Below are 25,023 nucleotides of genomic sequence, written 5' to 3' on the forward strand. Positions count from 1 at the left end.
ATTGTGGCATTTTTTTCTAGAAGATTTTTCTGATAATTGCATTCAAACATAGGACCATAGTTTGTGAATACATTTGGCTCAGCAGTAGGTTTCTTAAGTCTCATGACATAATGTTTAAGTTTATGGTGACTTCTTCTAACAATAGGTAAGATTTGACAAATCCCATGATTATCGGAACAATTGATTGTCTGTGTTTTATGGTTTTGGTATTGCAAAGGTCTCATGATATGGCAACAGGGCTGAGTTTATTCATGATGTTGTTGATAGTATTCTCAGACAATAGAGCACCTCTCTGAGGAAGTTCCAGCTAGTTAGGACACTTGCATCTTTCTGAAGAGAAGTAGGTGATTTGTGTTATCCCAGAATTTAAGAATGTACTAGTAAAGTTGGAAACCGCATCATTGCAAATGTGTTGTGGTAGTGGTATTCGAGGAATAGTCGAAGGAGTCTGTGATAACATCGTGGTATACCACAGAGTGTTCTATTGCAGAAGTAATAGGTACTGCAATTCAAATCTGGGACCAAGTGTTTTCTATATAAAATGTAGTCACTACTGTAGATGTGGACAAGAAGCTCTATTAAACTTAATGCAAAAATTGTTCCAGCCCCTTTATTGAGATCTGCTTTTTGTTTCAGGAGCCACATCTCTTCAGAGAACTGTTTGCTAGGTGGAAGTTTGGAAGACATGGCTTTTTTATCCGAAGGATAACCTCATCCAGTGTGGTAATGTAATTTTATTTTATTGAAACTTAATGTTAATTTTTAAATTAAGAAAGGCTGTTAAAATATTTTATAATTAAAGTGTAAAGTTTTGAATAACTTTACACTTAGATTTTGTGAATAGCCAAAAGTAGTAAAGTTACTCAGAAGTCCAAGAGTAAACTTACATGTGTCAATTACTCATTTATTTTTTATATATTTATTTATTCCGTGTTTTCTATAGCGAGAACAAGACTCGGTTGGGCTTCAGAATTCTTTACAAGTCATACAGTATCAAAAGTTGTGACGACAGTGTAAAAAGGCATTTAAAACATAAAGAAAGCGAGTAACCAGACAAATATGAGACATCACTCCAGAGGGATCTAATCTCAGACCAGACGGTTTAGTCGACATATGAGCTATTAGATCATGATGTATTTACTCTGCCATTGATTATGGTAGGAATTTGCTCATTAAAAATATATTTGCTTCTCTCTTGAAGATTGATGTGGCCGGGATTCCTCTAATGTCCAGAGGAAGCAAGTTCCACACTCTTGGGGCGGCTCCGTATAAAGTTCTGTCAAAGGTTTTCTTCTTGTGAAAGATAGGAGGTTTCATCACCTTGTCTCTGGCATTCCGAGAGCATCTTGATCTCCTGATATCTCAATTTTCTTGAACCGGTTGTGAATCTAGCGACCCCATTCAGGCAGGCTTTATGGGGAGCTGTGGAGATCTTGGGTAAGCCTGTTAGAGTCTACAGCCATATTTGATCCTTGAGATGACCAAGGACTTCACTACTAATTTAAGGTCTGAGTTTGTGATGAGTGGCTACAATTATCTAAGGTAGCTCAGGTGAAAACGGGCACTCTATGCAAATAGCATTGATGTGGGTTTGCATGTTTAGGTTTTTTTCAAGCGTAATTCCAAGAGATTTGGTTGAGTCAACTAGGACTGGGGTGCAGTTTAGAGCAGTGATCAGTTTTGTCCATTCCTTGACATCGGAGGAGCTTTTGGGAGGGGATATTAATAGAAATTCCTTCTTTTGCTAGTTTAGTTTAAGATGATTGCTAATTACCCTTTGTAGGGTCACCTTTCATGCTTCATTCATTCTCTTGATCTCCTCCAGCCAAGAAATCTTGATGTAGATCTGGGTGTCATCTGCGTACATGCGATAGGAGATGTTAGCATGCTACAGAATTTCAGCTAGTAGGTGGATATAAAGGTTAAATAGTGATGGAGATAGTGTTGAGCCTTGTGGGGCTCCGATTGAGTCAAGGGTCGGTAATGATAGTTATTGGTTAACTATGAATCTTTGCGTTCTATTCTGCAAGAAGGATTTAAACCATTTTAGCAGAGTTCCCGATAGTAAAATCCTGTTCTCTAAACAGGCTGGCAATTTTTCATGGTTTACTGTGTCAAAAGCAGAGGACAGATCAAGAAGAACTAATAGACCTGTTTCATTATGGTCCAGTGCCCGTAGGGCATCATCCACTTATGTAATATCGCTGTTTCCATGCTGTGATCACGTCTGAGCCCTGACTGGCAGTCGTCAAGTAGAGTAAATTTAGCAATGTGTGGGCTCAGTTGTTGTTGCACACATTTTTCGAGCAATTTGGCTAATAGCGGAATATTGGTCACTGGACACAAATTATTAGGGTAAGAAGGGTCTCCTGTTGGTTTTTTGATGATGGAGAGGACTTGACCAGATTTGATGCAGTCTGGCATGGCCTTGCAACAGAGAAGCATTGATTATCGTTATCCAAATAGGGACAGCAATTTGACTGATTATCGTCAAGCATTGGGTTTACAGTCAAGAGACTTTTGGCAATATCATTGTGGTCATATAACTTGAAGGTCGACCATTGTGCATTATTTTTGGGCTTTGTCTGTGTGGTGTGTAAGCATTCATCATTTTGGGATGGCAAAGGGCCAGTGGGGTTATCTGCGACTATCCTAAGCTCATTTTCCAATGAGTTGGCTTTGGTTGTAAAGAAGGTTGAGAATTCCTCACAGCTCAGTTGTAATTTTATTGATTTTTGTGAGGATTTGGTCAATATATTAGATTGTTGTTTTATCATTTTGAATAGTTTACGAGGTCTGTTTTTAGCATTATCCAGCTCAGTTCTAAAGAAAGCTTTTTTGGATCTGAGGACATTTTTGTTGTACCCATTTCCAGGCTTTCTAAGGAGTTTTAGCTGTGCGGAGGAAGGGTGATGTCTCCACTTCCTTTCAGCTAGTTTCACACTTCACCTTTCTTCACTTAGCGATCCATTAAACCAAGGATTTTTATCCTTATCTCGTCTTCTTTAAAGTTCTAAAGACACAATCGTATTGATTATATCCGTCATTGTTGAATTATAGTGTTCCGTAAGTTCATTCACGTTTATCATGTTATTAGGCAGGAGTAGCTCTTTCTCACATCTTGCTACTAGTTGCTCATTTCTTAAGTATCTATTGTCTCGTACCCACAGTTTAAGTTTGATGGATTGCATAGAATTTTTCTTTTTAATGGCTGATATTTGGACCGTGATGACGTTATGATCCGTCCAGTCGCAAGGAACAATTAGGTTTATTTTTACAGCCTTGTCTCTAGAAATAATCCAGTCTAATTTTGAGCCTTTTGAATGTGTCGGCCTAGTGCAGGAATGTGTGAGATTCAGTTCTACTTGGAAGTCTTTGAGGATATTGACCTGTTTATCCATAGGGTCATCCCAATGTAGATTGAAGTCACCTAGAATTGTATCATTGTAATAAGGGGAAGAATTTGCAGTAATGATCTTCATTAACTGATCTATGAAAGGGGAATTGATACCTGGGGGATGGTAAAATGCATGTTGTTTGCACTGCTGATTATTTATAGTACTTATAGAAAGACCGAGGTATTCGCAGGAATCAAGAGGATCGTGTGTAATTGGGTAACTGAAAGAGACGAACAGTGTATGCAAGAGATACATCCCCCTGTTTTGATTAGTCGGTCTAGCCTCACAATATTATAGTTAGGAGGAACCAGTAGATCCATGCACAGTGATGATGATTCAGTTAGGTTTGTCATGTCGACCTCATGACTTTTTATGAGGGCAGCAATGTCTGAGGCATGTTTCACTGCTAAATCTGCTGTTAAGTAGTAGGTATAATAGCGGTCTTGTTGTTTTTCCAGACTTTTGTTTTGTTTACTGGCGGTTATAGGTACTCTTTTCATATTATTAAGGTTGAGTTTTCTATTATTTGGTAAGGTGGCTCTAAGTGCATTGATTGCGACTGGTCTGATTTCATCATCTCTAGCGGTGGGGAGAGTGGATGCAGACTCATAGCATCTAAGTACGGTTTGGGTTTCATCCTTTGTTATATATTTCAGATTATTTCATGGTTGATTCTGTCTATTTGTTAGAACCATGGATATCCACTTTGGCTTGTGTTGGAGATCTTGCACTGCTTCTCGAATAAGCTTAAATTTAGATTGAGTATTTTCTGTGAAGTGTATGATTTTCTTCATTTCTTTTAGTGCATACTAAATGTCTTGATGTCCACTGTTGGATTGTACTTTAAGAATTTCAATTTCCCTATGTGAAGATGAAGAAGTACTGGATGACCACTGTTGTCCTGTGTGTGGTTTGGTTGATAAATCAAGATCTAATTGCTTAGGATCAGTGACTTTTCCAGTGATAGTTCTTTCTCTATTCAGGTTGGGGATTGGGGATCCCTTGAGGGTAATCTGTGCTGAGATTTGGTTGACATGTGATCTGGTTGTCATGTTTGGAGGGTGAGAGCTTTGCACAGGTGCTGGTGTAAATGATGGTGCTGTATTGAGAAGTTTAGATGGAGGGTTGCTTTCCTTACCCAAATTTGGTGCTAAGGGATTGCTACTGTGGGGACTGGGAATAGAGGGGATAGTATCTGGGAATAAAGGGTAGGACCTATCCAGGGTGATTTGAGTTGGTGGCAACCAGTGCCACTATGTTTGTTGCCGCCCCCAAATGACCTCCTTCTCCATGCATTCCCGCACTACCACCCTTTAACACTGACCCACAAGTCTCCATAACCACTCGCTCTCAAATGCTATTCTTTTGTAGCGCTACTCATACCAGTGTAGGGTGTCAGAACACATTACATCACCCACATGTTACACAGCGACAATGAATCCCATGTATGTAAATCAGTGCATAGGAAATTTTACATACGACAGAGGACAACAAGGTATAGAAGTCAGATGCCATCCAGATGCCATCCATACTGTTAGGTGGTATGGATTAAGAGTGCTTGATCTGGAGAAACACAAACTCAGGTTGTAAAAGTACCACTATGGTTGGGGGTTGTCTTTAATGATACTAATTTATTTCTAGCCAAGGTAGCCTTTTTTGCAACTTTAGGATAAACCATTGGGGCAAAAATAACGCTCTAACCTATACCCTTCAGTTTCCACGCAGCTCTTTGATGACAGTGAATACCTCAGTGTGCTATATTAGGATTTGTTTTATATAAATTGCAAGTAACAAAAGGATCTCTCTGACAAAAGCAGTAACGCACTGAACTATTTACATTAAATGCACTTCTGTGATCCGCATTGTACTCGCGCTTTGCAGCAAGCTTATCAACCCTCTGCGCTACTTTACGATGAGTCAAAACCTCCACCAGAAATAACTCAATCACTCCCCAGCAGGTCCATTAATCACCAGAGTTATCTTGACATTTTTAATGGTGCTTGAAAATTGCCGGAGACCAGGAACGCTGCATCATGTCTTTTAAATCCATGTTATATTTCACAACACAGCGCCAGGTGCGGTGGCACCGACCACACTGCCCTAGAACTGGCCCTGTTGCTCATAGTTGATTTTCTCTTCAACCTGCGAAAATCTACAGTTATAGGAAGTCAAAGTCCATAACAATATTTTAAAAAGTAATCATATTGGAATTAAATACACCCCTGTAAACCACTCTTGCAGATCTCAAAAATATTAGTGGACTCCCTAAGAAGGCTTTATATCAATCTTGCACATTGTCTTAACAGAGGAGCATGACAACTTATAGGTCCATATGGGCCACCTTCCTGAAATGTAATGACTGGGTTCTGTCTGTGTTATCACATGCTCTTTGAAGGACTAGACATGCAGGAAATGCACCATGTCTTAATGTTGACATATTTTTCTGTTGCCTCTGTGTCCTAGAGAGCTGTATGTAAAACAACTTTTCATTGATTATGTAAATGCATTTTCAACTTAGATTCCCAGTATGTAAATATATTTTATGTGTTTATCATAAAAATCTGGCATGGAGCTGGCCCTCCTGGACACTCCTGAGTTACTATCAAGGATTATCGGAAATGTGTTCCAATGTGCTTATTTAAAAAGTGTAAGAAATGTCCCGTTTTGCCTAGATTGAAGTAAGTAACTTGTACTAATGGTTGCATCAACAAGCCAAGTCGTCACATATGGCCTGTCTTCATCTGCCATAAAAGTCTATAGGAACCTTGATATGGCCCAAAACTTCGGGACTTAGGTTGTTACTTATGGAGGACAGTCCGCCAAGTAAGTGGAGGGATGTTGTCCAATGACCTGTCAGAAGACCACCCGCCATACTTACAGATCCAACATAACTACCAGCACTACAGCGTCATAGGTTATTAAGTGCATTAACACCCCACTGGAATGTACTAGTGTAATATCTAGACAAGCTACAGACGTTTTCCACTACATTTTTTAACATAAACAATATGTAACTCATTACCTTTTAATTAAGGCTCCAAGATTTCTGTATTTACAGATTTTTACAGATAAATACAGACAGAAAACAATGTGTCCTAGTCTATATTTAGTTTTAAAAGCAGAAAAATACAGACAATTGTGTTTTTTTGTGAGTGTCTCCCCAAGCTGTCCTTCATAAATTCCAGACCAAAAGCGGAGCAGATAGACATCATGAGGAGTTAAAAACAGGATGAAATTTCCTTAAATACAGGTATATGTTTAAAAAAAAAAAAAACAGTTTTATTGAGTTTTCAGTTAACAATGCAGACATATACAGTATAATTAAATTAGTATGGGTGACTAAGGGAAGTTAGGCACACTGGTACATTGTGACCATAGTAATTTCAATGCAAACAATCAAAGCAGTGCTCCAGGTAGGGATGTCGACCCACATCCCCAAGTAAACATCAAGTAGAACAAAAACTCTGAGCACGTACAATCTTTAGTCCAAATGAAAGAACACCAGTAGTCTTCAGGTTAATCAAATCTTGTCTTTTTAATCAAATAGCATATTTTGCACCAGCCAACTTGTGTTTCGCCTTCGGGTGAGTCACCCTACGTACTTCCTAAGGGGTCTAAATAAAATTATTTGTTCTTCATGTGGTGTGTCCCTTACAAATTTGTATCATATCCTTACTAGTTATAATCAACATATCACTACCAGTTGTAGTTTCTAGGCTTCAAAGTTGCCAAGGAATCAGGCAGCCGCCTCCCGCGTGCAGGCCAGCGTCCCTGATTTCAGGTACAGCGTGTCACCGATCGATAAGCTGTGCTGGAAATCGTAGACGCTGGCCCGCACTCAGAGGCGGCTGCCTGATTCCTTGGAAACTATATGCCTATATGCACCTCATATGTTGAGCTTTAATATCATTTGTAGTCACTCAGGAGGTTATTGCGCCTCACATGTTGATCTTTAATATCATTTGTAGTCACTCAGGGGGTTATTTACCAGCCACTTGCACTGCCGGTACGTCAATTTTTATCATATTAAAAGTGACACACCAGCGATGCAGGGGCTTGTAAGTAACTAAGTGCATTGTGTTTGTCAACCCAGTGTGTTGACTGTGAAGTAGTCTGCTAACAGGGGAGGCGGGTAATAATGACGTAAAACATAACATGTGGTTGTGTCTTGAACTGGAGCTCTTCCTGGTCCTCCATAACGATGTGTTCCCTTTGATTTTGCTTGTGAGTAGAGTCTGGTGAATGCCTTAAAACAAGCATCAGATGGTGTGCAAGTGCGCCAGCCAGCCAGGAACCCGAAACTACATCTTCGTCCCAGCCTACATTGCCCCTCCAGTACACACCCTGAGGTATTGTTGTCAGTTGGGGGCAGCGTGTCTACCTCTGTGCTGTGAATGTTTTACAGTTCAATCAATATTGCATCCTAGGTTGTAGCGATTGTGCTCTTAAGAATGTCCAGTGTGTCCTCTCCACGCAGTGCAATGCTCTCCGCTTTAGCCCATGTCAGCATGGAGAGCCTTCATACCAATATGTGATGGGGCTCAGAGGCCTTCCATTTCCTGGTGATCAGCCTCTTAGCTTCTGCTAGTCCTTGTTCTCCCACTCAAAGGGAGATTACAATCCATGCAGTGGTAAAGGGTGTCTGCTACTGCTCTCCAGTATCTCTGTATGTTTGGGCACTCCCATACCATGTACAACAGGTCTGTGTCTATAAGTTGAAAGCGGGGCAGGCAGAGACAATGCGGCTAAAGTATCAATTAATTTTAGCAGATGTGAGGTATGCCATCTCCATAATATAGAATTTTATCTGGCGGAAGTGCATACTCCTGCGGATATGCAAAGTATCCTCCAATTCCGAGGTCCATTGAGGGTCCGTGAGTGGGCGGTTCAGGTCCCCCTCCCAGTGAAGTTGCAGTGGTGTCAGTGTAATTCCGGTGTGCTGTCTAAGGGAAGTGGCAAACTACGGCATGAGATGTTCACCTCGTCCCATCATATGCAAGTACTGGATTGTGAGATGTGTTGGGGGCTCGCTGATCATGTCTCCACATTTAGTGGCAAGGGCAGCCAAGACCGAGCGGTGTAGCAAGAATTGGCCTTGGTGCAACCCATCTTCCTCAACTAATGTAGCATATGGTATTAGGGTACCCTTGCGGTACAAGTCTCCCATGTCTTGGATCCCCACCTCACGCAAACCACGTAGTTTGGCCACTGTGGTGATAGCGCGCCACCTAGGTGTGCTCTTCTGCGGTAAAGCAGATGCCCATGGTCTCACACTCCAGATGATATACAGGTTTCTGCGATAACATCTGAATGCCACATTGAGCAGCAGAGGCTTCGGCATTTCACCTTTGCACAAGGGTGAAACTTAGTCAGAGAAGCTAGGAACCAGGGCGGCTGTGTGGTTGCTGTATCACATAGCTGGCGATCAGCAAGCCACCTTGCCACCCACAGCAGCTGTGCCGCTAAGTAATACTGTTCCATGTTTGGTGCCACTAGGCCTCCTTGGTCTGCAGGCAGGTAGAGTTTCTTAATAGCTACCCGGTGCCAAGAGCTACCCCAGATAAAATCTCTGATTGTCTTCTCGAGGGTAAGCAAGAAGGGTGGGGGATGTATGAGGGTAAAATTGCAAAATAGTATAGGAACAGTGGAAGGGTCACCATTTTTTTAAGGCCACCCGGCCTGTTACTGACAGCGGGAGCGTGCCCTAGAAGGATACTTGGGAGCGGACAGCGATCAGTGCTCTGCCCAGGCTACCATCTAGTCAGTCTGACTGCTGTGTATATATTCGTATGCCCAGGTAGTGAAGGTGTACCTTTCCATTGTACGTGTACCCCATTAAGCATATACATTGGGTCTTGACATGTATCATTGAAAATATATAAACATGACTTCGCTGCATTAACTCATAACCCAGACAAGGCGGTAAAGTCTCCTGAGGTGTATGCTAGTTGTGGAGAGATCAATTGGATATCTCTAATGTACACAAGGAGATCGTCTGCAGACAGTGAGATTGTGTGCATGCTATCCCCTAGCTGGATGCCCCAGGTCTGCACAAGCACGGATGGCCCCTGCCAATGGTTCTATGGCTAGGGAGAAGAGGAGCGGGGACAACGGATATCCTTGCCTGGTCCCACTTCTCACTATGTTATATGGCCCTGTTCTTACCCGTACCATTGGCTCCCTATATAGTAGCTTAACCATACAGATAATTGTTTAACAAGTCCATATCAGGCTAGGGCAGTAAACAGAAATTCCTATTCCAGGGAGTAAAAGGCCTTCTCCAGGTCTAGTATTAGACAACCCGAGTATGTCCAATGACATGCGGAATATGTGGCGACTCTAAAAAGCACCTCAGGTTTAAGGAGGTGCTTTGAGAGGACCCAAACCATTATGATCTGCATGGACTAGGGTTGGGACTATAGGCGCCAGCAGGTCCGCTAGGATTTTTGCCAGCACCTTATAGTCCACGTTCAGTAGGGTTTGTGGTCTATAAGAGCCCAAATCTGTGTGGTCCCTGCCAGGCTTCAGCAGTGACAATAGGTTTGCTTTGTGCATCGTGAAAACAACAACTGTGTTTGTGTGTTTTGCTGTTCGCCCTATGTGGGAAGGTTATGCCCAGACGTGGGTTCCGTGCTCCCTACGCCACTGGAGTCAAGCTATCCTGGCTGATGACGGCTGATAGCCAGAAACCAGTCCTAGGATGCTTGATTCAGGTCCAGGGAAGACATGGCTTGGCAGTTCGGGCTGGACTGTTCCCATGAGGCACAGGGTCAAGACTGATTTGCATATGGCCATGTCTCAACCGAGGTGGCGTGGTAAGCAAAAAAACGATAGATTAAACCCAGATCTGTGACTGGGGGTGAATGTTTTGCCAATGTGCAACATTCTGTCCATCATCTTGTGTGTTTTGCTGTTTGCCCTATGTGGGAAGGGTATGCCCAGACGTGAGTCCCGTGCTCACTACGCCACTGGAGTGAAGCTATCCTGGCTGATGACGGCTGATAGCCAGAAACCGGTCCTAGGATGCTTGATTCCGGTCCAGGGAAGACATGGCTTGGCAGTTCGGGCTGGACTGTGTCCATGAGGCACAGGGTCAAGACTGATTTGCATATGGCCAAGACTGAACGGGGGTGGCGTGGTGAGCAAACTAACAATGGATTAAACCCAGATCTGTGACTGGGGGTGAATGTTTTGCCAATGTGCAACATTCCGTCCGTCATCTTGTGTGTTTTACTTGCTTTGTGCATCAACAAGGGGAGTTTCAACTCTTCCAGTGCCCCGGTGTAAATGGCGTGCAGGCACCAGACCAGTGTGCAGCAAACGCCTTATAATATTCGGCCAGTAGTCCATACTGCCCGGGGATTTTTCCTATCACCAGTGCCGCAACGTAGCAAATTTCGTCAAGGGTGATTGATGTGTCTAATGTCTCGCACTGCTCGGAAGTTACCTTAAGTGGGCTTAGTGAATCTAGGAAGGTGCTTAACCAATGCTCGTCACAGCACCTCGAGGACTGGTAGAGTGCTGCATAATGTTGCACCATTGCTGGATGTTTTTTGTGTTACATATATAACGTGCCCCATGTCGTCACGCAGAGCGTATATAGGTTGGCCAGACTGTTGCCATGCAAGCATCCAATCTGCCTTATCTGATGAGTGAACTGTCTAGTCGTGGCACCTAAGCCTCTCCAATAGGTCTAAATGCTTGCTGCGCAACTCGTCTAAGCACCGTGTGTCCCCTATGTCTTCAGCCGCGTTGGTTTCGTATCACCGTAACTGGCGCTCTATTTTGCTAAGAGCTTTGCTTGGTTGCTTACGAATGTTCCAAGTGAGTCCTAGACAATGCCCCTTTGTAGTCACTTTAAAAGCATCCCATTCTAGGAGTATATCACCTGTGGAGCAGTTGTTTACCTCAAATTATTCCGCGGTCGCAACCCCCAATGACGCATGGAACGACTGGTCCTCCAGTGCCCCTGGCTGAAGGCGCCAGTTGGGGACGGGAGGTGTACCCACCTGCCACTTAAGTTGCAAGAGCTGGGGGTTGTAATCGTAGTGCGTGCGTCCCAGGTATTCAGTCCTTCCAACAAGAGGAAGCAGATTGTGTGACACCAGTATACAGTCCAATCTTACATACAAGCCATGTACGGGGGAATAGAATGAGTAGATTCATAAACGTCTAGGTTGTGAGTACGCCATATGTCAGCCAAAGACCAATGGGCCAGCCACTCAGTCAATGCTTGTGCATTTGACACAGCTGTGGTGCGCGTCAGAGGTGGAAACGACTTGTCAAATGCCACATCCAACACCGAATTGAAGTCGCCACCAATCAGCCAGGAAATCCACTCCAGCGGGTCAAGACCATCATCAACGTATGAAGGAAAGTTTTATATTGGGAGCATAAACAGATCTGATAAGGAGACTTTGGCTATTCAGCCTGCCTTTCATAAACATGTATCTGCACTCCACGTCAGTCTCTACCTCCTCCACCACATAAGGAACCCCTGCTCTTACCCACACCAAGGCCTCCTAAGCCTGGGAGGAGATATTAGTGCTATATACCTGACCTCGCCTTCGCCAGCGGAGGCATTCGCTTCTATTCAAGTCAGGTGGGTTTCTTGTCCAAACAATATCACCCATCCATGGCAACCACTGGGAGCGTTGGTTCCTGGCTATGGGGTCGTGCAGTGTATATTGTTGATGGCAGTCTACCCCCCTGATGCTCTACTGGACTGTCAGGTGTTCCCCATAGAGTTTAGTGTCAAAGTGCATACCATCAGACAGGGGAGAGTGCCATGCCCTGCACAGCCCTTGCCTCGGCCCACCCAGGAAGCAAGCCATCCCTGTGTTATGTGTATGGTATGAAGCAACAAGCATGGGATCAGACCATTGCTTCATATGTGAATTGCATGATACAGTTCAGTTTTCCGTCTCTTTGTGAACAATATGCAGATTATATCGTCTGACGTTTGCGGCATGACATCTGGTAAAAGCAGGGAGTCCAGATCTTCAGACCGCATGGGAGTAGAATCATCTTCACTCTGTGTTCTGGTAGACCCCATCTCTTGGTCCAAACCCTGTGCCGTGGACCTAATCGTTGCTTCTAAGTGGAGGGATTTCTGTCCCTCTGTTAATATTTGTTCAAGGTCAGGAGTCGCCGACAGCAGGGCAGGGTGGCCCAGACCCCTGCCCCTGCCTCGGCGTCGACCTCTCGCTGGGGTGTTGTTAGCTCATTAGATGGTTTGGGTCCCATCACTATGCCTGCTTCTTCTAAACAGTCCCAGGCATCTGATGGCGTATCAAAGAAGCGAGTGGCGCCTTTTGCCACCACCCACAGTCGGGCTGGAAACAGCAGGGAGTAACGGATATCTAATTCTTGAAGCTGGCGTTTCACCGCACCGGAAAACAATTCTGCACCTGCACTGTATATTCAGTAAACAACATAATTTGCGCATTTTGGATCCTAATGTCGTTTAGCTTGCGTGTTTCCCTCAGGGCGGTATCTCTGTCTCTGTATATCAGCTTTCTGAATAGCAGCGGCTGTGGTTTGGCCCCGAGCGATTGTCTGCGGGCCGGTACAATGTGGGCTCGCTCCACCACAAACTGGGATGACAGTGCACCCTCCGGCAGGAATTCCCTCAACCAACACTCAACATAGGCCACTGGGTCCAATCTCTCTTCACCTTCCGGAAGGCCTACCAATCTAACATTGTTACGGCGCGAGTGCCCTTCTGCGTCCTCCAGCCATTCCTCCAAGATATTCACTTGGTCTATGAGGTCCTGCAGTGCCGCCGCATGGCTGTGTACAGTTGGCTGTAGATTTGTTAGCACAAGTTCATAAGCGTGGACTTTGTCGGCCAGCTTACGATGGTCGGCCCTCAAAAGCACAAAGTCAGATGATTGTCAATTTTAGATTCCAGGGATGTTCGTATTTGGTCTAACATGATTCCTATTTTCTCAACTGTGGCTAGGACAGAGTCCAGTTTAGTAGATAGTGCCGAGTGTGGGGGGTCTCGGGTTCTGTTGCCATCTTCATGTGAAGCCTCGTCCACATCTGAGTGCATGGCTAACTGCGAGTCTTCCGATCATAGATGGCCCATGGCCAGTTTTTGCGCCAAAGGCTTATAGGGTTTATAATCGGCACAGTACCAGCTATCGCTGACTATATCATCCCTGACCAGAATCTGTGTGGAATCGATTCTGACAGCTTTCTGCAGTTCCTTCAGTTATCAGCATGGGTTAATGACCACTCGAGTGTCTGCTATGCAGTGGCAATAGATTTTATCTTGGCTTTTGTTCCCTGTAGCACATCCTCCACCACACCGGCAGCTACAGTGAGGCACTAGTGGTGCCTGACCAATGTGGGGGCCACCCGCTCTGTGGTTTGGGTGCAACGAAGCCTGCCTCCTAATCTATCCTGAAAAACCAAAGGTGGTGATGGACGGAGCGTTGACAATACAAACACTCACCCCCAGTCAACTGATCTGGGTTTAATCCATCACCGTTCTTTAGCTCACTCCGCCACCCCAGTTCAGACATGGCCATATGCAAATCAGTCTGACCCTGTGCCTCATGGGAACAGTCCAGCCCGAACTGCCAAGCCATGTCTTCCCTGGACCGGAATCAAGCTTCCCAGAACCGGTTTCTGGCATTACAGCCGTCTTCAGCCGGGCTTGTTTGACTACAGTGGCAAAGTGAGCAAGGGACTCACGTCTGAGCATACCCTGCCAACTTAGGGCGAACAAAGAAAAACCAAAGGTGGTGATGGACGGAGCGTTGACAATACAAACACTCACCCCCAGTCAACTGATCTGGGTTTAATCCATCACCGTTCTTTAGCTCACTCCGCCACCCCAGTTCAGACATGGCCATATGCAAATCAGTCTGACCCTGTGCCTCATGGGAACAGTCCAGCCCGAACTGCCAAGCCACGTCTTCCCTGGACCGGAATCAAGCTTCCCAGGACCGGTTTCTGGCATTACAGCCGTCTTCAGCCGGGCTTGCTTGACTCCAGTGGCAAAGTGAGCAAGGGACTCACGTCTGAGCATACCCTGCCAATTTAGGGCGAACAAAGAAAAACCAAAGGTGGTGATGGACGGAGCGTTGACAATACAAACACTCACCCCCCGGTCAACTGATCTGGGTTTAATCCATCACCGTTCTTTAGCTCACTCCGCCACCCCAGTTCAGACATGGCCATATGCAAATCAGTCTGACCCTGTGCCTCATGGGAACAGTCCAGCCCGAACTGCCAAGCCATGTCTTCCCTGGACCGGAATCAAGCTTCCCAGGACCGGTTTCTGGCATTACAGCCGTCTTCAGCCGGGCTTGCTTGACTCCAGTGGCAAAGTGAGCAAGGGACCCACGTCTGAGCATACCCTGCCAACTTAGGGCGAACAAAGAAAAACCAAAGGTGGTGACGGACGGAGCGTTGACAATACAAACACTCCCCCCCAGTCAACTGATCTGGGTTTAATCCATCACCGTTCTTTAGCTCACTACGCCACCCCAGTTCAGACATGGCCATATGCAAATCAGTCTGACCCTGTGCCTCATGGGAACATTCCAGCCCGAACTGCCAAGCCATGTCTTCCCTGGACCGGAATCAAGCTTCCCAGGACCGGTTTCTGGCATTACAGCCGTCTTCAGCCGGGCTTGCTTGACTCCAGTGGCAAAGTGAGCAAGGGACTCACGTCTGAGCATACCCTGCCAACTTAGGGCGAACAAAGAAAAACCAAAGGTGGTGATGGACGGAGCGCTGACAATACAAACACTCACCCCTAGTCAACTGATCTGGGTTTATTCCATCACCGTTCTTTAGCTCACTCCGCCACCCCAGTTCAGACATGGCCATATGCAAATCAGTCTGACCCTGTGCCTCATGGGAACAGTCCAGCCCGAACTGCCAAGCCATATCTTCCATGGACCGGAATCAAGCGTCCCAGTCCCTTGCTCACTTTGCCACTGGGAAGAACGGTGATGGATTAAACCCAGATCAGTTGACTGGGGGTGAGTGTTTGTATTGTCAACGCTCCGTCCTTCATCCCCTTTGGTTTTTTTTCTTTGTTCGCTCTAAGTTGGCAGGGTATGCTCAGACGTGAGTCCCTTGCTCACTTTGCCACTGGATTCAAGCAAGCCCGGCTGAAGACGGCTGTAATGCCAGAAACCGGTCCTGGGAAGCTTGATTCCGGTCCAGGGAAGACATGGCTTGGCAGTTCGGGCTGGACTGTTCCCATGAGGCACAGGGTCAGACTGATTTGCATATGGCCATGTCTGAACTGGGGTGGCGGAGTGATCAAAAGAACGGTGATGGATTAAACCCAGATCAGTTGACTGGGGGTGAGTGTTTGCATTGTCAACGCTCCGTCCATCATCCCCTTTGGTTTTTCTTTGTTCGCTCTAAGTTGGCAGGGTATGCTCAGACGTGAGTCCCTTGCTCACTTTGGCACTGGATTCAAGCAAGCCCGGCTGAAGACGGCTGTAATGCCAGAAACCGGTCCTGGGAAGCTTGATTCCGGTCCAGGGAAGACATGGCTTGGCAGTTCGGGCTGGACTGTTTCCATGAGGCACAGGGTCAGACTGATTTGCATATGGCCATGTCTGAACTGGGGTGGCGCAGTGAGCTAAAGAACGGTGATGGATTAAACCCAGATCAGTTGACTGGGGGTGAGTGTTTGTATTGTCAACGCTCCGTCCATCATCCCCTTTGGTTTTTGCTTGTTCGCACTAAGTTGGCAGGGTATGCTCAGACGTGAGTCCTTTGCTCACTTTGCCACTAGATTCAAGCAAGCCCGGCTGAAGACGGCTGTAATGCCAGAAACCGGTCCTGGGAAGCTTGATTCCGGTCCAGGGAAGACATGGCTTGGCAGTTCGGGCTGGACTGTTCCCATGAGGCACAGGGTCAGACTGATTTGCATATGGCCATGTCTGAACTGGGGTGGCGCAGTGAGCTAAAGAACGGTGATGGATTAAACCCAGATCAGTTGACTGGGGGTGAGTGTTTGTATTGTCAACGCTCCGTCCATCATCCCCTTTGGTTTTTCTTTGTTCGCCCTAAGTTGGTAGGGTATGCTCAGACGTGAGTCCCTTGCTCACTTTGCCACTGGATTCAAGGAAGCCTGGCTGAAGACGGCTGTAATGCCAGAAACCGGTCCTGGGAAGCTTGATTCCGGTCCAGGGAAGACATGGCTTGGCAATTCGGGCTGGACTGTTCCCATGAGGCACAGGGTCAGACTGATTTGCATATGGCCATTTCTGAACTGGGGTGGCGGAGTGAGCTAAAGAACGGTGATGGATTAAACCCAGATCAGTTGACTGGGGGTGAGTGTTTGTATTGTCAACGCTCCGTCCATCATCCCCTTTGGTTTTTCCTAATCTATCATGTGCAGTATTTGTTCAGGGTAGGGTCGCACTATCTCACTTCTGTTTTAATTATCGCAACGCATTGTGGCGCTATGGCACATGTGTCGCTTTCAAGGTTGGAATTCCCACTTTTTCTGGAGGCGGGGGGAGGTCTTTGCATGCTTCTATTGCTTCTCCACTACAGACACTCCAATGTTGAGAGTGAGCCTCATCCAAGTTTATTAGACCCCAATAGTTCACCTCAAGTCGCAGTGCGCATCACTGAGTGCCGGGCTGTTCCTCTCCCTGCATTCCACTACCACCTGTGCCTAGTGGGCCACCAAGCAGTATGTTGGGGCCTTTCCATTCCTAGCGCAGGAGGAGAAAGGTGTTACGAGTTCCCACCACCCCTGCGCCACTTGTGTATCACTGTGTGGGGTCTAGGCCCGATTCAGCATCTGTTCCTGACCCGAGCACAGGCCTCCGGCGCCACTCATCCACTCCAGGGCTAGGGTGCAGTCAGCAGCCTAGAGCTCCACCGTCACTGCGCTGCCTGTATGGGCCGGGTCATCCCCTCCACTCTGTGCCTTTGATACGGCCTCAGCAGACTGCTCCACCCACTTTAGGATCAGTGCAGTAGATCCGTCTTAGCCCCTCTGTCCAGTCAGCATCCAGTTCAGGCGCGCTCGCCCCACCCCGGCCGCATCTCTCCTCTGGGATCACGGTTGTTGGCGCCGGCAGTAATAAATGCCATAAAATTGGGAGCCATACTTTTTTATCCAATATTTGAAGCCTGTGTAAGTTTCTACAATGTTCCATGTTGAAATGTGACTTTTTGAGGTCACAGAGCAATGCTGCTGTTTTTTCATTTGAGTGATAGGAAAGATGCTCATCTGAAAGGCAGTATTGCCCCCCTATGATTAGAACAAATGGTCACTCCATCTGATAATAACATATGATGTTGTGACATTCTGTATCAATTACTTTATTGGTAAACACGAGCTAATTTTTCACATGAACATCACAGCGACTCAGATGCAGCCACCAATATTACTTGAGTTTCAATGTACTTTGCAGGTGGTCTATTTGAAAGGTTGTTGTATTAACTCTCTCGGATGACTGAACAAGGTATTGGAATCCTGCTCACCCTAAACCTAGGTTTCTGCTGTGCTCCTCCGCTTGAGTATTTGGGTTCAAGCAGGTAGCAGTCAGCCGCTGTTTGGATGCACCTTCTGCATAAGGTGATGCAGTCCTTTGTCGTGTCCCAAGATGTCCAGCAGCAATTGGCTTCACCGTCACTACTGAAGACATTCAGTGTGCAACTTGAGTATCTGAACTTGAGAACTAGCTGAAACGCTGTTGTGTTGTTGCTCATTCCTGACTTGCCTGGAAAAATCTTAAGACAAATCCTGCTGGTGCGCCTTTATTCAGCAAAAACTCAAAGATCTGCACTTAAATATACTACCATAATATTGAGCTTCAAATATCGCGCTACAAAAATAATCATGATGGTAAGGATATACAGGTAAGTATAGATTTACTATACTTCATTATGTATAAATAACTTGCAAACATCTACAGTGCCAGTGGATCTATTACACATAGGGCACACTTTCCCTGTTTGCCCCACGGTGCAGATTAAAACAGGTGTGCCGGGTCGAAAACAGGAAAAGTTCACTCTTATTACATTGAAAGCGCTGGTCCAAGGGTAACTGTGAACTGGGGCTGCCCTGGGGCAGTGCATTCAAGTGAAAAATGGAGCAGCTTTGAAGCAGCCTCTCCGTGTCTCACTGTGCGGGCAACAACCCGCCTGCCCTTTTAAGAGGGGAGAGAGATCCCCTTGCAGGTGGGTGCAATGAGGGACTGCTGTGGGAACGTGCTGCTGTGGGATGCTTGATCAGGCAAGCAGCCCCTCAGGAGGATCTGTTGCGCAATGGACTGCGCATGGGACTTCTAATTCAAAGGTTGTGGGTTCGTGTCCCACCAGAGTCGCTTTCCCTTGGCAGTGTGTGTGGGGTCGGTGTGACAAAGTCGCAGGATTGCTCGTGCAAGCCTTGCCTGCAGAGGGGGGATTCTTGTAGGGAGGGAGACTCTTTGCTCTGAACAGCCATGTGCATATTAGAACAAGCCCATCCTGACTTTTGCAATGCTGCCCACCCTGGCAAACTGAGAACACATGCTCACACGTCCACAACAACACCCACCACAATGTGAAACAGAATGAAAGAACAGCAGTTGGGGCTGAACACATGTTCAGCTGCTGCTGGATGGTGTTGAAGATGCCCGTGTGCATTACGGTGTGGTGTCTGCTCTTGAGCAGGTCTGTGGTCTGGTGTCATGCGTGGAACAACGTGCCATGTACCGTATGTGTGTCGTTTATTTAGCCAGTGGTTATCATTAAATTCTCATGAGAGGGATAGCAAACACAAAACCTTTAAAAATATGCTAGTGGTTAGAGGTACATATACACCAGTTGCAAATTAACTCTAGTATAAGATCCTAGCGTGGTTTGTGTATGTATTCTATCTTCCAAAGCGCGACCTTCGCGCAGCCATGGGGTTGTAATTTTGGTCGCTTTTTAAACTCATTTGGGCAGATTGCAGCACGGTCGGTATTCACCTTACTGTTCATAGCATTTCAGTGTCCTGGTAATGCCTCACATATACCAGGGTATCTTTTTCCTGGGCTAACAGTAGGGCAGACGTTGCTCCAGCCGTCCCCACGCCACGCTGGCATGGTTTAGTCTCGGTGGAGACAGTGCATATGGGTGCAAGGGTATGTTTGCAGTGTTGCTGGCAAGCTCATATGCTATAGAGGCACCCATTCGCAACAGACTAACCTCAGGTAATTAAGTATTCACTCATGTTCGGCACGCAAATTAACCCTTTCGTGTGGGCTGGGGGTTGTCAGAGGCTGGACCAAGGGGTTGCCCTTATTGAGGAACTGGTCACACATTTACTTTAGGCAACTTGCAACCACCGACAAGGTCAAGGACCCCAGCTTGCTGTAGGTGTAATGTTATGGGTGGATTAGATATTTGGATACAATGACAGAAAATGGTGAATGAGGCGGCATGCTATGCTACGCATAGATTTTCGCCCAATGTTTAATACAATGACCAGGACAGAGCAGGTGTGCAGGTCAGAATCATTAGGCAATGGGGGCACGCCAGGATAATTTTAACCTGCAGGTGGCACATTTGAATAGGCATGCTAATTTTGCCACCTATCTTTGGTATCTGGTGTTCCACCCACCCTTAACCCCTTGTTAGCCTCGTAAGGGATTAGTAAACTAATTGTGAGGTAGAACACAGATGTTTCTGACTTTCTTTTGGGGGATAACATAGCAATACTTTTAAGGGGATTGCTTAGTCTAAGTTGATAGTGAGTTCCCCCCTCCAGTCCGAGGTAATAAATATTCACGACTATCCTTAACCTGGTATCCGGGTCATGTCCAGCTGTTTTAAGCTGGGTGGGGCAAAGGGGCACAACAGCAGAGGGTTATCATGGACAGTTCGGATAGCTTGAGGAGAAATGAATGCTTGGTTTGGGCGCACAGGCGGGCGATTTCTGTGTGGGCTCCGCTTTACATGCTACCTTGCATTGTCTGACTGACTACGGTGTTGCAAGGATAAGTGTTCCAAGCATGTGACGAGAGATGATTCCCTTGATACCATCCATCATCTTACCTGGTTAGTATTTTAAGTCAAGTAGTGGTTGCATGACCCCCGGGTGCTGGAGATGGTTTGGTGGTTGGCATGCTTTTGCAGATGTTTGTTGCAAGCGCGCACATGTTAATGTTTCCGCGAAGTTGGGGCAGGTATTCATACCTCAACCTCGTCTCTACAGGTATGATGTGGCTTTCGGGTCAAGATGACAGAGGGTGCCATTATCGCTTTGTATATCTGTGCATAAAGGAATTCCAGGCAAGGGTCCAGGGAATTATAGAGCAAGTGATCCCTTTCTGAGCCTAATATGAGCAGGCGCGGGTAACATTAGTAGCAGCCAGCTCCATTGTGCACCTTTTTCCTTTTAGAGAGCAGGCTTTTCTTTAAGTGTGAAGCAGGCCCCATACTAGACTTCAAGGGAACAATCACCTAGGCTAACCTCGACAATGCAAAGAAGCACGATTTGGGAGGGTTTGAGCACTGCTGGTGTGGGGCAGTCCTTGCTTTAAAAAGCTGGAAACATTAGGACAATTGCACCCCGGGTGGGGAGTGCTTTTACACAGGGTCAAGTTGACAGCGCACTCACTTACACGTCATGTTTGGCACTTACTTACAGGTTCCCTAGTTAAGAGCCAAAGGTCATGCTTCAATTGAGAGTCAGAGACCTGAAGGGTCAGTTTCAACAGCATGTGTACCATTATTGGTCAAAACTATAACTCAGGTACTGCAAAGGCAGATATGAGTCCCCCCACCCACCTTAAGTTCACCCAGACTCCGTATGCAAGGAGTACAATTTACTTTCTACAGGCCTGGGCAAATAAATGTAACAAATTGAGTCGCAGCTTCAGCCAGCTGATATCACTGAGAGTTGCATGGGCGGAGTAGTTGTACCTCCAGTCCAGGCTCCTACATCAGGAGCAGGGAGAAGCAGATTCCGGGGCAGGTCAACATACCTCAAAGGTGTTTCTGTGGGTTTAATGCATGTGTATCTCTGGGCTCATGGCTGGGTAGATCCATTCTCACTTAGAGGTATGTCCATAATTTAATTTGTGCTTTTGACGGTTCTTGTGAACTGTGCAATTCTGTAGCTTCCCTAGGTGAAGAGACACAGTTAGGTACTTCAACTTCGCACATTAGGCGGCAGTGTATATGTTCAGGTGGGAACTGGGAGACTTCCATCATTATGCCAGCAGCTGCTCACATGATTAGCAGTAAACAGCCTGGGAAGTCTTGTGGGGGGGGGGGGACACCACAGATAAACTGAACAGGCAGCATTCCTGTAGGAAAAGAGGGATTTACGGCAAGTACACGAGGACTCCTTTGCTTAAGGTCACATATATCTAGGCTCATTAAATAGTTGAGCCTTTTCTCATCACAGTAGGGTGGTAGTATAAATACCGCCCTTTTGGAGAGGGTTATTTTGTGATTCATGATGCCAGCACGTCCCTTACCAAATTTCAGGTTGAAGAGGTAATGTAGGCATGCTTAACAATGTCAGGCAATGCAGGTATTGGCTGGCGCTTTTGCAGTCACTCTTTCAGGATTAGGGCAGTGACTGCAGCTTTCAGGGCGCGCATGTCAGCGGAGTGCATCATGCAGGTGGAACGATGGGAATCCCAATGTTTTAAACGGTACATCCGTCCATAAGCCACCCAGGGGAGTAGCCGGAGGACAGGTTAATTTAATTATGTATAAGGCAAATTTTGAGTGCACTGAAGGCAACCCTGTGATGCATCAGATGTTTGGTGGGGTGCAAGGTTATTGTGTGAGATTATGTGCAATCTTGAGTAGTTGTATAGAATGGTGTGCAGTGCTTCAATCATGGTGTTTAGCAACCTAGCAGTTCTTTATTTCGCCAGGGTCAAATGTCTGGGTGAATGGCCTTTTGTGCGTCTTCAGATTGGCACGATGGGCGGAATGCAGGAAATGGAGGCATGGGTTTTTCCACCTCTGAGCTAATTTGTTTGGGGGTCCCAGGCATGAGCTGGAACAACTTGCTGAGGAAGCTGCAGCACAGACTGGGAGGGGGGGGGATGTCTCCCGTCCCAACATCTTGGTCACACACTTGGGAGACAATTAATTGACTTTCATGGGTAGGAGGGCACTGCTGCAAGAAATTAAATCCTCCATGTGCAAGTTGAGCAACCTATTGGGGACATGTGAGTTATGGTGGTCAGAGATAACCCCGGGTTTAGTGTAACTAGGGCCCTGGTCAAGGTAGGCCATGGAAACCTCAGGCAGGAGAGTTAACAGTGCCATGCGCAAATTCACTGAACAGAGGGGGTTTGGCTTTATTAGACACGATCTGCTGCATGCCAAGTCCACAGGGTGTTTTGAAGAGGAGGGGGTTCACCTTTCTAGAGTGGGCATGGACTTGTTTTGTTGGACTTGGGCGAGGCCCTGGAATCAGCTGGATGTAGGTAAGAATGCCTGCCTTAGGGGAGGAGCTACGCTACGAATCAAGATGGCCGCGTAAGCTCCCGGCTCCGCTGACCTCCGCCAGCAGCTCGTTTATCCTGTCTTCAATCCTGACCTTACACCTGATATCCTTGTTCATGAAGGTCTACTGCATCTAAAGGTGCAATCCCGAGATTTCTACCTCATCGAAGATACGCCGTGTTTCCATTCTCGGCCTAACAACGTGTGGAAGCCAGGGCCTCGATTTCTAGACTATCCGGGTCAGAGTTGAACAACATCGGCCGTGAGACCTGGACTGAGCCCGGTCTCCCGAAGGAGTGCCTGAATTGTTGACTTTTTGAGACGATCCTTTGAACGATCTACACCGAGGACACACCAGCGTGCCACGCCGGCTGCTGTGGTGGGGGTCCGGTGCCCGGCGACCTTGCTGCCCGCCCGGGGTCGACGGGCTGGGGCCCTCTCCGACGGCGAAGGTGTGTTCTGTAAGACGAGGAGCGCCCATTACTTGATATCAGATTTGCGTGGCCTGCGACTCCAGAGCAGCCGGCCTCCGGGGTTCAAGTCCGGCTCTGTCGCCTATTGAGAGGGGATGGAGCGGACGGAAGGCGCGCCATCGCTGCAGGCCGTTGTGGCCGCCATTGGGGCGCTCCATTCGCGCACAGTCGCTGTGTTCCGGACACTGATGGTGAAAGTGGACGGTATCCTGGAACCTGAGGACGACACCTCGATTGGTTTCCAGCTAGAGATGGTACCAGCGGTGCATTGCACATCAGAGGTCGAGGTCCCCATGCATAACCCGGAGTTCATGAACCTTGTCGGTCCCCTATTACCGGCAAGCCAGCCCGTGCTTCTTGCTAGCGGCTCTTGCCTGATCCTGTTGCCACCTAACGCATCTATGGACGGTCTTCCATGTGGCTACAAGTTCCTTGGTGATGGTTTGGGATACTCGCTGTTTTTGGACACCTTTCCTCGTTCGAGCCGTGAACTTTTATCCTGTATTCGATCCTCCTGTGCTGACAAGAACTTTTGTGGACGCTTTGCCTTTTCCTTCAAAATGGCGGCTCGAGTGGCAAAGACTCTTCTGACTGACCGTACTGGTCAGGGCTGAACTTTATCGCTGGGTTCCGATAAAATAGCTTTTAGCGCTGCCGGGGTTTGTATAATTGCTAAATATTGATTTTACCATGTCTCGGGGTGGTCGCTGTAGGCGGGGGTACGGGAGACCGGGAGTGTGTTGCTTTCTCCTCCTCCGCTTTCTCTTTTCCCTTCCTTTAGGGTAGTTCTTGGGCGACAGGCACGCTGCTAGTGGGGTTAGGCCATAGCCATTGCAGGGGTGCAGGGTGGGGGGTTAGGGGTGGTTTTTTTTATTTTGCCTTTCTTTTGTTCTATGGCCCCTTTTCTCTTTTCTTTTTCCTTCTACGAGAGATGGGCTGTTTATTTTTCACGAATCCTTTATTGTCCGGGTGTCTTCGCTGGCTTAATTATCCTGTAACATTGTGGACAAGGTCGCGCGGGTAGGATTGCTTTGATTGCTTAATAGATTGCTTATTTTCTATTTCCGTTATGTGTACCCGTGATGGGCCTTTTACTTCTTACAGTGATTATTGTTTGTATATTTCCCCCGCCTGGCCCTGTTCTGTATTTTACTGCGAAACACCTGATATCTGTATTGCCTGCTCTTTCTTACTGTTAAAATAAAAAAATATATAAAAAAAAAGAATGCCTGCCTTAGTGGGGGCCCTGGTTGTGACGGTGGCCACACCCAGATATGTGGCGGAGTTACAGGGCGATCCAGAGGCTGAAAGGTACATAGGGGTACCCTCTTCAGGAGCACAACAAGGGTGTAAAGGCCAAATATTCCCAGGTGGTCATCGCATTGGACCCTAGAAAAGCAACGGCGCCCCATTAGTCCTATGGGCTTTGTAAACCTGAGCAACCAGGGGTTGCCTGGATACCCTCAGGCCCCCTCAATGGGCGTGAGTAGATGGGTGGACTGCTGGTCCAAAGGTGGGAAGAAGTAAACCCTCCCCTAGAATTAGTGAGCACCGATTGGTTAGTGCCAAGGTGCAATTTGGCTCATCGTGTGGGCAGGCAGCAGAGCAGCTGCCTGCCCTTGGATCGCCCGTAAGCTGACCCACCATGTTGGCATATTTCGGTGTGTAAATAAACCTGCAGCAATTTTCTCCACGAAAAAGGTGTCTTGTGT

At 46.8% G+C, this 25,023-nt stretch overlaps 1 protein-coding gene across 1 annotated transcript in view; it reads left to right on the forward strand.

Moving 5' to 3' along the window:
- SORBS1 (sorbin and SH3 domain containing 1) overlaps window positions 1-25,023 on the forward strand; it is a 1,860,906-nt gene that overhangs the window by 580,538 nt on the left and 1,255,345 nt on the right. The window contains exon 3 of the mRNA XM_078643144.1: window positions 637-723. The gene's annotated coding sequence lies outside the window, so the exon portion shown is untranslated. The remainder of the gene's footprint in view (window positions 1-636; window positions 724-25,023) is intronic.

The sequence above is a fragment of the Lissotriton helveticus genome, chromosome 5_1 (genome assembly GCF_964261635.1).
Source record: "Lissotriton helveticus chromosome 5_1, aLisHel1.1, whole genome shotgun sequence".
Taxonomy (NCBI): Eukaryota; Metazoa; Chordata; class Amphibia; order Caudata; family Salamandridae; genus Lissotriton; species Lissotriton helveticus.